A 15,132-nucleotide genomic window follows, 5' to 3' on the forward strand; every position below is an offset into this window, starting at 1 on the left:
CCAAAACAAACAAAAAAAATAAATTAAAAAAATAAGATGTATAAACAATGGGGAATCAGCTTTCTTTTTGTTAAGGGCAACAGGGAGTGAGGGGTGAATCGCCACAAAAAAACGCCGAACCCCAAGTGAGTCCCGGTCTTGACCTCCCTCGCGTTCCCCACCCGTGCCCAGAAAACACCTGTAATTTCGCCCGTACCTTGCCGAGCCACCCTCCTCCTGAAGGGCGGCAGGGCGGAACGCTGTCTCGAAGGCCTCCTGGCTTGACGTGTTCCTCTCTGGTCGTGCTTCTCTTCTCCCGCTCACTCCGTTCGTCGTTGCTCGCCGACTTCCACACTTCCGGTGTTCTCTTCTCCTGAGACGCTTCTTCCTCGTATGTGCGGGGCTCCGCTGCTCTTGTTTAGTCTTTTGCTTCGCTGGATTGGCTGCCAAAGGAAAACATCTTCGGCCACGCCTCCGGGGATTCCTCCGATGGCTTTCCCTTCAGAGGCTCTGGACCGGCCTGCAGGAAAGGCAATAGGATGCCATTAGTAGAGTCCTGGTGTGCTTCTGCTGCATTGACAGAGGAATCCTGACATACTTAGACAAAACAAAAACCTTGAGGAAAATGGACCGTCTGTTTATAAACTACGGGTCCATAAATACTGGATCTGCGGCTTCGAAGAGATCTATCTCTAGGTGGATAGTGTCTTGTATATCTTTGTCATATCATATGGCAAATAGAGTCCTCCCTGGCAAGCCTAAGGCCCATTCCACCAGGGGAAAGGCTTCTACCACAGCTCTTCTTAGAAACATCCCTATGGCAGAGATTTATAAAGCAGCCACGTGGCATTCAGTGCATACTTTCACACACCATTACTGTTTGGACTCGATACACAGGCGGATGCCCAATTCGGGTAAGCCTCACACATAAATCTGTTTGGATGATTACTTGTTAGATGCTATGTTAAAAATTATTGTGACTGTCTGCTCATCCGCGAGGAAGTGGGTATGGGCTTGCTACTCTATTCAGTGCTCATGACTATTGATGAGTATCCCCTGGAAGAGAAAGATAAGTTACTTACCTGTAATCCTGGTTCTCTTCCAAGGGCATATGTATGTTTTATGGAAGTACTATGTACTTGTGGTTCTATACATACACATATGTATGTATTTTTGTATATGCTCCGGGTCCCGCAAATGGGCGGGGATAATTCAGTGCTTATGACTATTCAGTGCTTATGACTTTGAGTATACCCCTGGAAGAGATTACAGGTGAGTAATTTATCCTTTCTTCATGTCAGGAGGAAGTCTCATAGGGGTGTAAGAACAATTTCTGATGGATACTTCTACCTGCAGATGCCTCACCTGTAGACAACACCAAGCGTCAGACTGGATACGGGAATTTGCCCCAGTATTGGAACTTTCATAGATTCCCATGCTTCGTATCATTCCCCGTCGTCGGAATGGGAGCCTCGGTAAATAAAAAAATACCATAGTAGTAAGCACAAAGTGAAAAAATAGGCCTAGGCCTCATCTCATTTTGTAGCTTACCCACCTCTTTTTAGGTCGAGCCTGTCCCATTCCGCAGGAATGGATAGGATCGAATTCATGTCGGCAAAATCCTCTTCAAACTAAGGGGTTTCAGCCCGGCGTTTTCTTGCAGTTCACGTGAACATGCACGAGCATTCACGACCAGGGCTTCTCCTCCCCTAGCAGCACTCCTCCCACACCAGCAACTCCCCCCTCCCATACCAGCACCTCCCCTCTCTCTCCCCGCAAACACAGCCTTGCCGTAGCAGCACTCCTCCCACACCAGCACCTCCCCCCTCCCACACCAGCACCTCCCCTCTCTCCCCGCAAACACAGCCTTCCTTTCATTTCTCCTCCCCCTCCCCAGCCAGCTTCCCCCAGGCCGTGTTCCCTCAGATATGCTATTGCATATCGTTTGCTACCTCTTGTATTTTGTTGCTCTTGATACTTGCACAACTGTCACTATTGTCTCATGTAACGTAACGTTTGCTTTTGTTTGTTTGTTTGCTCTCTCCTGCTGCCTAGTCCTCCCACCCCCTCCCTCTCCAGCGCGCGCTCCACTCGCATCTGCCTGCTGCTCCCCCGCCCACCCCCCCACTCCCCCAACCAGCAATGCCGAGAAGCTTGTTTCCTCTAAGAACATATCGTTTGCTACCTCTTGTATTTTGTTTGCTCTTGATACTTGCACAACTGTCACTATTGTCTCATGTAACGTAATGTTTGCTTTTGTAACATGCTCACTTGTAATTTTGGCTTCATGTATCTAAAAACGCCTCCCTCGTGCTCCTTTCTCCCTCTCTCCCGCTGCCTAGTCCTCCCACCCCATCCCTCTCCAGCGCGCGCTCCACTCGCATCTGCCTGCTGCTCCCCCGCCCACCCCCCCACTCCCCCAACCAGCAATGCCGAGAAGCTTGTTTCCTCTAAGAACATATCGTTTGCTACCTCTTGTATTTTGTTTGCTCTTGATACTTGCACAACTGTCACTATTGTCTCATGTAACGTAACGTTTGCTTTTGTAACATGCTCACTTGTCATTTTTGGAGGGACGCGTTGTAATGCTCGAAGGCTCACAAGCCCCCCGACTGCGGAGCTACACTATCTTATCTCGAAAAGACGTCCGGAATTCCGAGAGCTTGGCAGGCCGCTTTGGGCCATGGAGGCACGCTCACATCTTGCCTATGTACAGACTTCACTCTCACACAGAAGCTACAGCAGAACAAGCATTGGCATAGCCAATAGGTCTCGCTTGTGGGACCTTAAAAGTATTTAGTTACAAGGATATTGTGCTGCAAAACAAAATAATTATAAGGTCCCACAAGCGAGACCTATTGGCTATGCCAATGCTTGTTGTAAAAGAGACCAAATTCTTGCAATAGCCAATCAGAGCAGCCTCACCCCATAGAACCTTCCTGAGGGAGCCTCAGAGTCTCAGATTTTCTACCGCACGTTGTGCAAGGGAGTCCCCATTGAGCTCTGCTCAATTTTCTTCACTTATGAGTATATTTCTACAACTTTTGCCTGTTTTTTCGTCATGTCTGACAGAGAAGAAAGCACTTTTTAGAGCCTGTGCTACTTGCTCAAAAAAGAGGTTGTTTGTTGAAGACCAACACGAACACTGCTTATATCCGGATACGTCTGATAGGCCTGCTTCCCTAAAATCTCCTTACCACGGTGAAAAGGAGAGGCAGGGACAGCCTGAGGAGTTGCAACCTACAAAAAAGGCTAAGAAAATCATCTCTGTGACTTCACCACCCTCTGAGAAAGAAAAAGGGGTGAAAAAGCCTTCATCTACGCCTCAGGACATTGCTTCTGACAAGAAACAGCGTTCGTCGACGGTGAAAACCACAGGTACGTCAACGATTCCGGTCAAAAAAGACTTGTCTCAAAAACTGACCTCGTCGACGATGGCTACGGCGACTCCATCTACACCGTCGATGATGTTTAAGACGCCTGATTCCTGTTCGTCGTCGACGAAGCTGACTTTTTCCACGTCGACGACGAGGGTAGCGTTGACGGCGCTGACGACGACGAGAACAACGTCGACGACATAGACGACACCGGCGACCACGATTCTGACGAGTTCGTCGACGATTCCAGCCACGATCCAACCATCGTCTACGATGACCATCTCACTGTCGACGACTCAGCCTTCGACGACGAGCACAGTCTCTTCGTCGACGCTTCCGTCGACGAAACAGTCCATGAAGATTCAACCGTCGACGACTATCCCGTCGACGTCGTCGTCGACGACTGGGAAACTGCATTTCTCAAAGGAAGAGGCGTATAACACCAGAAATTACATCTCAACGGCGGGTTACGCTTTTGCCTCCTACTTTATTGCTGGATGAGGACTCTGAGGAGGAGATTGATAGCAATTATGGGCCGGCTTATAGCCCATCTGACTTGCAGGTCAAATTACAGGAAGTCACTTCTGAAGAAGGTGAAACGGAGCAACACCACTATGCTCCGCAAGACTATTATGACCAGTAAGAGAGGCCTTGCATGCAGGTTCATTTACAGAGATCTCCATGTCGGTCTCAACAGGAAATGGTAGCAATGCCGTCCTCTCTCATCTCTGACCTACAATTAATGTTGCAGGACTATCGGAGGCGGTTTCCTGCTCAACAGGAGGTTCAACAAATACGTCCTCCCACACCTCCGCCTCAGTTATCACAATCAATGGCAGACCCCTCTTTGCCTTTAAGGGGACATGACCCAGAGCCCGTAGAACATCCACAAGAGGTGGTTGCCATTCGGAATGATGATGATGATGCCTCATCAGATGTGGATCGGCGGGGGGGAACCTGACCAAGATCAGAATTTGGACTGGAATCAGGATGGCCTTCAAGATCCAGATGTAACAGGGCCTGATGCCGCAATCTCTCCTCCAGCAGATATTGGAGGTTTTCACAACCTAATGGAACGAGCGTCCAAGAGATTTGGTCTTCCAGTTACCACAGTTCAATCTGACTGTTTTTTATACGACTTCAAAGAACCATTCTGGAAGTCAGTTTGTTCAATTCCCATCATTGAACATGTTTGGTCAGAAGGAATAAAGGCTATGCAAAATCCAGCCACGGTCCTCCCAGTACTTCCCAGACTGGAGAAAAAATATAAGGCACCGGAGGGCAGCCCGGCATGTCTTCTAGGTCAACCAAAACCGGACTCTGTTATCTCCCAGGCCGCACAGAGTAAATCGAAGAATCCATCACGCCGCTAACGACACCACCTGATAAAGAGGGGAGGCGTCTGGACAATGTTGGAAAAAGATTCTCCGCAATGGCCAGCCTCCTCGTTAGAGCGGCTAATGCTTTGGCGATTCTGGGGAGATATGATCGCCAGATGTGGTGTGACCTCTCCCCGTTTGTGGAAGAACTTCAGGATGGGTCTAAGGACGAGGTCAGGAAAATCTTGATGGAAGGAGAGCGTGCCTCTTCGGAGGTAATCGACTGCGCTATGGATATAGCCACTACGGCCTTCCGAGCGCTAGCAGGCTCGGCTGTTTTAAGACGCCACGGTGGGCTGCGAGCCACGTGGTTTAGACAGGAAGTACAGAACAAAATTCTGGACCTACCTTATGATGGAGAGATGTTATTTGGTAAACACGTGGATGACGCCCTACAACTCATAAAGAACGATACTGACACGGCTAAGTCCTTGGGAACATTACAATACCGCAAAGTTCCCTTTAAGGGGGCAAGAGGAAGAGGTTTCTCATCCTACAGAGGCGGCAATCAGCACCGCTACTCTTCCAACTCCCAACCTGGCCAGTCTTACAAGCCCCAATATTCACAGAGGGCCTCTTTCTCTCGCCAGCCGCCGAGAGGACGTCGGGGGCAACAGAGGAGAGATAATACTAAGAGACAATGGCGGCCATGTGGCTCTTTCTACTGTTCCTGTACCCTCGTTAACACCAGTGGGGGGGCAGGATTGCCCATTGCCTAAACAGCTGGAAGGTCATAACATCAGACCAGTGGGTCCTGAACATCATCAAGGGAGGACACACGTTGGAGCTTCAAAATCTTCGTCCCACGAGAGCTCCAGACGCCAGTACACCCAAACATCTAGGTCTTCTTCATCTCGAGGCCCACCAACTCTTCAACAAGGGGGCAATAGAGCCTGTACCTCACTCCCAGAAGGGGAAAGGGTTCTATTCCAGATTCTTCCTGGTTCGGAAAACGAAGGAGAAGTGGTGTCCGATTTTAGATCTACGGGAGCTCCACACTTATTTCATCAAGTTGTCCTTCAGGATGGTCACCCTTCAGGACATCCTCCGCCTTCTCAATCCAGGGGACTACATGGCAACCCTAGATTTGGAGGATGCTTATTTTCATCCAGCTCACAGGCAATATCTTCGATTCACAGTAGGCAAGAGCCATTTTCAATTCAGAGTCCTGCCTTTTGGTCTCCGGTCCGCACCGAGGATCTTTACAAAGGTACTGGCTCCTGTGGCAGCTTTTCTCAGGAAGCAGTCTTTCGAAGTCTTCTCATATCTGGACGATTGGCTGGTAAAGGCTCCTTCGTTCCAAGAAGCGTCCATGGCAGTCACGAGCTGCAGTCAACTGTTCGAGCAGCTGGGCCTTCGGCTCAACAAGGAAAATCGATTTTGCACCCCTCCAAGACAGCGAGGTTTTTGGGTCCGATCCTAGACACGGAGTGCTGCCTGGCTTTTCCTTCGGAAGAGCGCCAGACCAAACTGATTCTCTCAGCTCGCCTCCTACAGACATGAAAGTTTGTCAGTTCGCCAATACAAATCGCTTCTCGGATCGATCTCATCCTGCATACCATTGATATCACACTGCAGGCTGCGAATGCGTCCACTGCAGGAACAGCTGGACATGCAATGGCGTCAGGTGACAGGCTCCTTCGACGACAAGATAGTGATCACACCGGGAATGCGAAAGGCAAGCAGCTGGTGGTTGCTAAAAGAGAATCTGTCGGTAGGTTTGCCATTCCAACTTCCACCATCTCCCATGGTGTTGACAACAGATGCTTCCATGGAAGGGTGGGGAGCGGTCCTCCAAGAACTGAAAGTCAGTGGTCATTGGAGCACAGTCCAAGGCAAGTTCCACATCAATCTACTGGAACTTATGGCCATTCGTCTAGCCTTACAGGCTTTCCTTCCAAGGATTCGCAAGCGTTCAGTGCTGGTTCGCACAGACAACACCACGGCCATGAACTACATAAACAAGCAGGGCGGGACGAGATCCTGCACCCTTTCGAAGGAAGCACAGAGACTTTGGAATTGGGTGATCCAACACAATATCACTCTTTCAGCTGAACATCTGGCGGGCACTCTCAATGCCACAGCGGACTCTTTGAGTCGCCAGCCACGAATGGGAACTGGATCAGACCATTCTGGACGAACTGTTTTCACGTTGGGGGACCCCAACCATCGATCTGTTTGCGACTCCTCAGAACGCCAAATGCCAGTCCTACGCAAGCAGGGATCACCATCAGGGATCCTTGGGGAATGCGCTTTTGATTGCCTGGTACGGCGCATTTGTTTACGCCTTTCCACCTATTCCGCTGATCCCGAGACTGATCCGCAAGCTCAAGGCGGAGCCGTGCAGATTGATTCTGATTGCACCAGCATGGCCCATGCAGTTTTGGTACACAGAGCTTCTTCTTCTCTCCCAAGATCAACCGATTATCCTGCGGCCTGTTCCATCACTATTAACAATGGCTCACGGGCAGGTTCTGCATCCAGACCTGAGGTCACTACAATTGACAGCGTGGCTCCTGAGTTCAGAGAGTTCCAGGGTTTGAATCTTTCAGGAGAATGTAAAGACATTTTAGCCCAGGCCCGAGCGCCTAGTACGAATAAAACCTATCGGGCGAAGTGGAAGAGATTCTGCCTTTGGTGTCAGAGACAAGGTCGACATCCATATACTTCTGCACCGCACCAACTCTTGCCTTACATCCTTTCTCTTGCAAAATCTGGATTGGCTCATTCTTCTGTAAAGGTACATCTGGCGGCCATTTCTAGATTTAGACGATCATCATCAGGTCCTTCCCTTTGGTCTGCAAGGATCATTAAACAGTTCCTGAAAGGTTTGTTCAGGGTTTTTCCACCAGTCCGGCCTCCACCACCAGCCTGGCATCTTAATTTGGTACTTTCACAACTATTGTAGGCCCCGTTTGAGCCTATTCATAGGGCTGACATGAAGTTTGTCTCATGGAAACTGGCTCTTCTCTTGGCCCTGACATCGGCTAGAAGAGTTAGTGAGCTCCAGGCTTTCACAATTGAGGAACCCTTTCTACAATTTAAGAATGATATTCTCATCCTACGGACAAATCCTACATTTATTCCAAAGGTCCCCTCAGAATTTCATCTGAATGAACCGGTAATCTTAAAGTCCTTCTTTCCGCGGCCCTCCACGCCAGCAGAGAGGGCGTTACATTCTTTAGACATTCATAGATGTCTCACGTTCTACTTGGAGCGGACAAAACTGTTCAGGAAGTCTTCCCAGCTTTTTGTTTCATACAGTGCTCCACGAAAGGGTTGTCCAATTTCTAAACCCTGCATTTCCCGCTGGATATCCAGTGCAATCCAGTTTTGCCATCGCGAAGCGGGAAAACCTCTTCAGCGAGCAGTTCCTGCTCATTCTACGAGGTCAATGGCTTCATCGGTGGCTCTATTCTCAGGTGTCCCGATCAAGGACATCTGTAGAGTGGCGACATGGAGCAGTGTCCGCCTTCACTCGCCACTACTGCTTGGATTCTTCTGTGACAGAGGATGCGGCAGTGGGCTAAGCGGTCTTGAGAAACCTTTTCCAATAAGTCGATGAGCTTTCCTTTCTATCCCGCCTTCCTGTATTGCATATTTTGTATTACTTGTTGTTGTTCTGCTTGGTGATGCCAATGTGTATCTGTTTTCTTATCAGGATTATGTATGACATTTACAGGTATACAAATGACAAAATATGCTTTTCTCTTTACTGCTAGCTATTCTGATACAAAGCATGGGAATCTATGAAAGTTCCAATACTGGGGCAAGAAAACAAGTTACTTACCTGTAACTTTGGTTCCCCAGTATTGGTAACTTTCATAGATTCCCATGCGCCCACCCTCCTCCCCTGGGAAAGCTCAGGCTTATTGTCCAATGATGTTGCTGTTCACAACGGCTACGAAAATCTGAGGCTCTGAGGCTCTCTCAGGAAGGTTCTATGGGGTGAGGCTGCTCTGATTGGCTATTGCAAGAATTTGGTCTCTTTTACAAAAAGAGGTGGATAATCTACAAAATGAGATGAGGCCTAGGCCTATTTTTTCACTTTGTTCTTACTACTATGGTATTTTTTTTTTTACCGAGGCTCCCATTCCGACGAAGGGCAATGATACAAAGCATGGGAATCTATGAAAGTTACCAATACTGGGGAACCAAAGTTACAGGTAAGTAACTTGTTTTCTTCAACGCTCTCACTGTGCCAGAGGTGACATCCCTGAAGCCATTTAACACCAACTCCAGTGCAACAATGTCAGTTCCCTTTTTCCACACTTTTGGAATGGATCCTGAGTTTGTTCTATCTCTGAGGATATTTTCCTCAAACCCTAAAATATTTGTGCAATACCAGTCTCCAACAAAGAAATCTGGATTTAAGCCCTGTAAGGACTGTGATGGACAGATGTTCTTTGCAGCCCAGGGATGGTTCCAGCAGCGTTTTCGAATGTGATGTATTCATCTGCGCTTTGATGCTGCCCTGCACCCTTTTGTCCCCCAATACTCTGTATGACTATCAGCCCATGGGCACAACATCATTAGGCGCTGTCCTATCGAATCCAATTCCACACTGTTTTGACTCAGTGTTCCGCTCATGGCACTGCAACATTCGACACCTGGGATGACAACTCCCATCGCCGCTGCCTCCCCCTACGGTGCCGATCCTTGAGGTTGCGTTCCAAAGCACATCCTGCAGAGAGGCCTACCATGTTATCGAAGAGAGGGTACAGGAAGAGACCTCTTTGGAACTTACTCGGAGAACCTGAATCTTTATTCTTATGGGGATACTGGTTGGGTTGAAGATCAAGGATTAGACTTCCAAGGCCTGTCTTATTCCTGTATCCTGGACACCTCCCCTGACTGGCTATTGAGTTTACCACCAGTCGACCAATTCCTGAGGTTCTGTCCTTTCATAAAGTGATGAAGAAGGCAGCGAAGGTACAGCTTCCAACCACGGATGTCAAGAAAAATGTCCTTATGGAGTTCCTTTTATGATCCGCTCCAACTGTGGAGCCACTACCCCCATTCAATGCGGCCATATTGGATCCATTCACGGCAGCTTGAGAGAGGCCATCAACAGGTTAGTGGTACCCTGTTATTGCCCAGACCCTGGTGATCCGTCTTTTCCCACTATCCATTTGAGTGTGGTCATACACATTTGCTGCCATCAGGTCAACCTGTGGGAACGTTCCTGACAGAAAGGTCTGACAGGGAATTGTAGACTCGTGCAGCCTGGGGGAAGAAGTGCTTCTAGGTGGGGACATGGCCCTGAAATCTATCAATGCCAACTGCCTCCTCGAATATTGCACCCATGCCTTGTGAGATATGGTGCAAATGGTGGTTCTGCATGTTCGGCCTCCAAACATTATCTGATTTGGACACCGCAGATTGAGTGACCCAGGCTATGGGCACTTTTATCTCTATCTGGAGGAATTTCTGGTTCTGGACTTCTAACTTTTCACCGGACATCCAAGTTAACTTGATCGATCTACCCCTTAATGGAACACTGGTATTTGATTTAAGGCTGACTCTGGGCTGGAGCGTTTCAAGACCAGTAAGGCTACAACTCGCTCCCTAGGACTGCAACTGCTCCCCCCCCCCCCTCCCCCTCCAGAGATTATCACCAGTTTTGCTGTTTTTGCAGTTTCTTGCGAGTATTTTCATTTTACCAATCGCAACAATATCTGCCTCAAAAGCAGCATCTGCCCAACCTGCTGGTTAGGCAATATCATGGTAGAGCCAGAGGAAAGTGTTGTATCTCCATCCAACAACCCTCATTTACCTCCTCCTCTGCACCATCTGGAAAGTAGATCTAGCTTGCTTTCCCAATCCCAGCCTGTGAGAGCAAGTGTCCTTTTATTCTACCGCCTGGAAGGCCATTACTTCAGACCAGTGGGTCCTTCAAATCATAGAAAAGGGTAAAACTTGTCCCTCCTTTCAGGCTCCATCCCCCAGCCCCTCTCCTCCCTTGTTCAACCTGTCCAGACCATGTGGCCATACTGCAGCAAGAAGCGGCAGCTCTCCAGAGAAGCGCTGTAGAACTAGTGCTAGAGTCAAAAAAGAGCCAGGGTTGTTACATATGTTAATTCCCAGTGCCCAAGGATGTCGTTCTGTGCCCAATCCTGGAGTTCAGGGACCTGTACTTCTTCCTTAAGAGGGAAACGTTCAAGATGCTGACCCTAGTTCAAGTGTTGCTGGCATTGGAGCTTGGAGGCTGAATTGTGTCACTCGACCTGCCGGATGCATATTTCCACATCCTTATCCTGTGGTCACACCATAAGCACTGGCCATTTGTGGTGTTTTATGTACTACCAATTTATGGTACTTCCCTTTGGCTTAACATCGCCACCTCTAGTCTTCACAAAGGTGATTTTGATGGCTGTGGCCCATATCAGAAGGTCCAGCACCCCCATATTCACGTACCTGGACCACTGGAAAATCAAAGCTGGTTCAGCAGAGGTGGTATCATGCCACCTGCAATCAACAACATCCCTGCTGTTCGACCTGGACTTTTCCTTCACACAGCACAAGTCTGGTGTGGCCCTCCCTCCGAGCAACTCCACTTCACAGGGTTGGTACTGGACGTCACTCTTCTGCATTTTCACTAGTTAGTGTTGTGAACCAGGGCTACTTTCCTTCCAAAGGTGACCTCCTTCCACCTATGTTAGCCCATGACGCTTCCAATATTTTACCTCCTGCCCCACCCCCCATTCCACAAAGGAGATGAAGTGGTTGCATCGATTAGATCCTCAGTGGGCGGTCAACTACTGTCTGGACCACATCAATGACAGAGGATTGTATGACCAGCTCTTCGTTTGGTACTGTGGTGCCACAAAAGGTAAAGAAAAAACGAACCCTTTTAAGATGATTATTCTCTGTATTAAGAACTGTTATGTTTTGCCCAAAAAGGACCCTGCTGAAGGGATCAAAGCCTTTTCCACCTGGGCAGAATCCACCAGGTCTGCCCTGGCCAGAGTCATTCCTGCAAGGTGGCGACATGGGTGTCCTACATACCTTCGCCAAGTATTGCTGGCTGGATTCTGTTGTGTGCAAGGATGCCAGATCAGTCTTGCAGGATTTCCTTGTCTAACCATCCAAGTGTCATCAGAAGAAATGTTACATTTGGTGACGCTATTTCTGGTGGATACTCTTAATGCAGATTCCTCGCCTACCCACGCTCCTCCCCATTCTTTGGAAAGGACTCCTCCGGTCCATACAAAAAAGATTCCAACATAGAGATCTGCGCACTGGCACAATCCACTTCCTAAGGACTCTGCGTCCGACAGCACCGACTGATGTCAGAAAGAAACTAATATCGATGTGAGGACGTGGTGTTTTGCATGGCCCTCCCATCACTTCTGGGGCATGATGGCTCTGGTGAAGAGCTGCTTGATACCGCCTACCGGCACATGAGGGAGTTGCTAAGACAACACTCTAGATCCAGTCTGGCACTTGGGGGTATTCACAAGGTGAGTCATCTATGGTTAGAGAGAGTATTCATCAGAAAGTGTTAATGTTAATGTTAGGTGGTGTTTCATATAGCGCTCGGCTACTCCGGGGAGTGTCCCGGCGCTTTAAGACCCACAGGGGAGGCAGGGACAGTTAGAGAGAAGCAAGACCTACTGATTAAATAACCAGGACTTCAGGCCCTTTCTGAAGGCCAGCAGATTGGAGTTTCTACGAAGAGCAATTGGCAGAGTATTCCAGAGCTGAGGCGCGAGTCGCTTAAAGGACCGGCCCCCAGTCCGTGCTCTTCGTATAGCTGGGACCACAGCAAGAGACTGTGACGCTGATCTCAGAGATCTAGCAGGAAGATAAAGAGCCAGCCGTTTTTGGATATATTTGGCCCCAGAGGCATTGAAGGCCTTGTGGGCCAAAGTAAGTGCTTTAAAGACTATCCGTTTACGGATAGGCAGCCAGTGTAGGGACTGCTGGAGGTCAGATGCTTTCGTTCGGCTATGTAGGCCAAAAATGGCCCGCGCAGCCGAATTTTGTACCACCTGCAGCCGTTGCAGAAGATACTCTGGCAGGTCCAAATACAGGACGTTGACATAGTCAAGCCGCGACCCAATGAGGGCCTGTACCGTAATCCTCCTATGCGCCAGCGGGAGCAGAGGAAGAAACTTACGGAGCATCCTCAGAAGGCCGAAGCATACTCCAGCCAAGCCCAGAATCTGAGGCTTAAGTGTCAAGCCGGAATCGACTTTTACACCAAGATTTTTAGCAATCGTGGTTGCGGTCGATGGAGGGTACATATCTGCAGGCCACCAGTCCTGTCAGTTAGGATCCGACCGACAGCCGAAGAAGAGCACCTCAGATTTATCTGAGATGCACTTGAGGCTGTTTTGCTGGAACCATTTAAAGACAGCCCCAAGGCACCCTCGGATGCTCTCTCCGTCAAACTCCGACCCCTTTCCACAAGTGAAGAGGAGCTGGGTGTCGTCGGCATATGAGACGATCTGGGCCCCATGAGACTCCGCCAGTGTCGCCAGAGGAGTCATGAAGATGTTAAAAAGAGTCGGGCTCAAAACAGAGCCCTGAGGGACTCCGACTTCCAATGGCGGCACTACAGCAGAAAAAGGAGGGGCCAGACCGTTTGACCACGTCCCTCTAAAAAAGATCTAAACCAGTCGGACACCGTCCCCCTCAGACCAACCTCACTAAGCCTACTGAGGAGATCCTCATGGGGGACGGTGTCGAAGGCCGCCGACAGGTCGAGCATCACCAGCATAGCCTTGCCTCCTCCATCCAATACCTCTTTAATCACCTCCGTAACTTCCAATAGCGCCGTTTCTGTGCTCAAGTTGGTACGGAAGCCGGATTGCGTAGAATGTAATGAGATTCGAGGAAATTGGAGAGGGATGTATGGATGTGTTTCTCCACAATTTTGGCCAAGGCAGGCAAAAGAGAGATAGGCCTGTAGTTGGCGTAAACCTCGGGATCTAGGCTTGGCTTTTTAAGTAATGGGATAACCATCGCTTGCTTCCAGACTGAGGGGACCACTCCTGTGCTGAGAGAAAGGTTCAGCAAGGGGTCAACAAGGGGATTTAAAACCACCGCCATTCTAGCCAAAAACGTGGCTGGGCAGGGGTCTAGCGGGGAACCTGACTTTAATTTACCTAAAAGCTCCAAAGAAGTGCCTACGGATAAGGAAGGAAATTCAGAAAAAGAGGGCTCGGAGCTAATCCCAGACCCTACCTGTACATTAGCGCCCGGGACTGCCACTGTCCCCGCTAATACATAGGAGTCCTGAATGGTCTTAATTTTGGTGGTAAAAAAATTAGCCAATGCGACCACCCAGGACTGAGAGTGCGCGCTCCGTGGCGTACTCATTTTTGGGGCAGTAAATTCCCTTACAATGGTGAATATCTCCTTGCAGGAGTTAGTGGCCGCCTCAATTCTTTTAGAGAAATAAGTTTTCTTTTCCAGAAGAATATTTTGATGGTAGGCTTTGATGGAAGCTCTGTACGCCACCTTGGCCGTGGCGTCATATTGACGGCGCCAGGCCCTCTCTGCCACCTTACACTGCCGCCGTGTCAAAGCCAGGGCTTCCGTGAACCAAGGAGCGGAGGCACGTTTGGCAGATTTTCGAGGAACAATTTCAGGGGCAAGTTCCTCAAGCCTTTCAATAAGCCAGGTCTGCAGAGAAGTCAGATCCCTCTCCAAATCCCCCGACAGAGGGCAAGGGTGAAGTAAACACGCCTGGGCCAACATTTCAGGGGTTACGCGGTAAAAGGCCCGTGGGGCCTGACAGGGACGTAGAGGGATACTACAAGGTGGTTTGTTCGTACATAGAATGAAAAATTTAATCAAATAATGGTCCGACCACAGGACCGGAGATGGGGAAGACATATCAAATGGGGCAGTAGAGAACACCTGGTCCAGGGTATGACCTTTGTTATGAGTAGGCACAGTGAGGTAAGGGGAGAGACCAAGGGGGAGAGTAATATCACAGATTTTAATCGTGTCTGTATCCTCTCCCTCGTCCATGTGGATATTAAAATCCCCCAGTACGATACAGCGATCTGCCCTTCGGCACAGTGCCGATACCACCGTCTGCAACTCTTCATAAAAGGAGCCCGTAGGTCCCGGAGGTCTGTAGATCAATAACCCTGAGCATGACTGGTGTGAAGACCAGGAAATCGAGAAAGCCAGGGATTCGCAGCCCAGAATAACCTCAGTGGGGATAATAGAACAGGTAAGTTTCAAGTTTGAAATTTGTATAGCGCACTACTCACCCAGAGGGTCTCAAGGCGCTTGAGGGAGGGGTGTACTTTATTTATCGAATATCCAAGTTTTTAGTTGTTTTCTGAAGGAGAGGTGGTTCTGTGTAAGGCGGAGGTGGGTGGGGAGAGAATTCCAGGTCTTGGCCGCTAAGTAGGAGAAGGATCTTCCCCCCCATG

Source organism: Lissotriton helveticus, chromosome 9 (genome assembly GCF_964261635.1).
Source record: "Lissotriton helveticus chromosome 9, aLisHel1.1, whole genome shotgun sequence".
In the NCBI taxonomy this organism is placed as follows: Eukaryota; Metazoa; Chordata; class Amphibia; order Caudata; family Salamandridae; genus Lissotriton; species Lissotriton helveticus.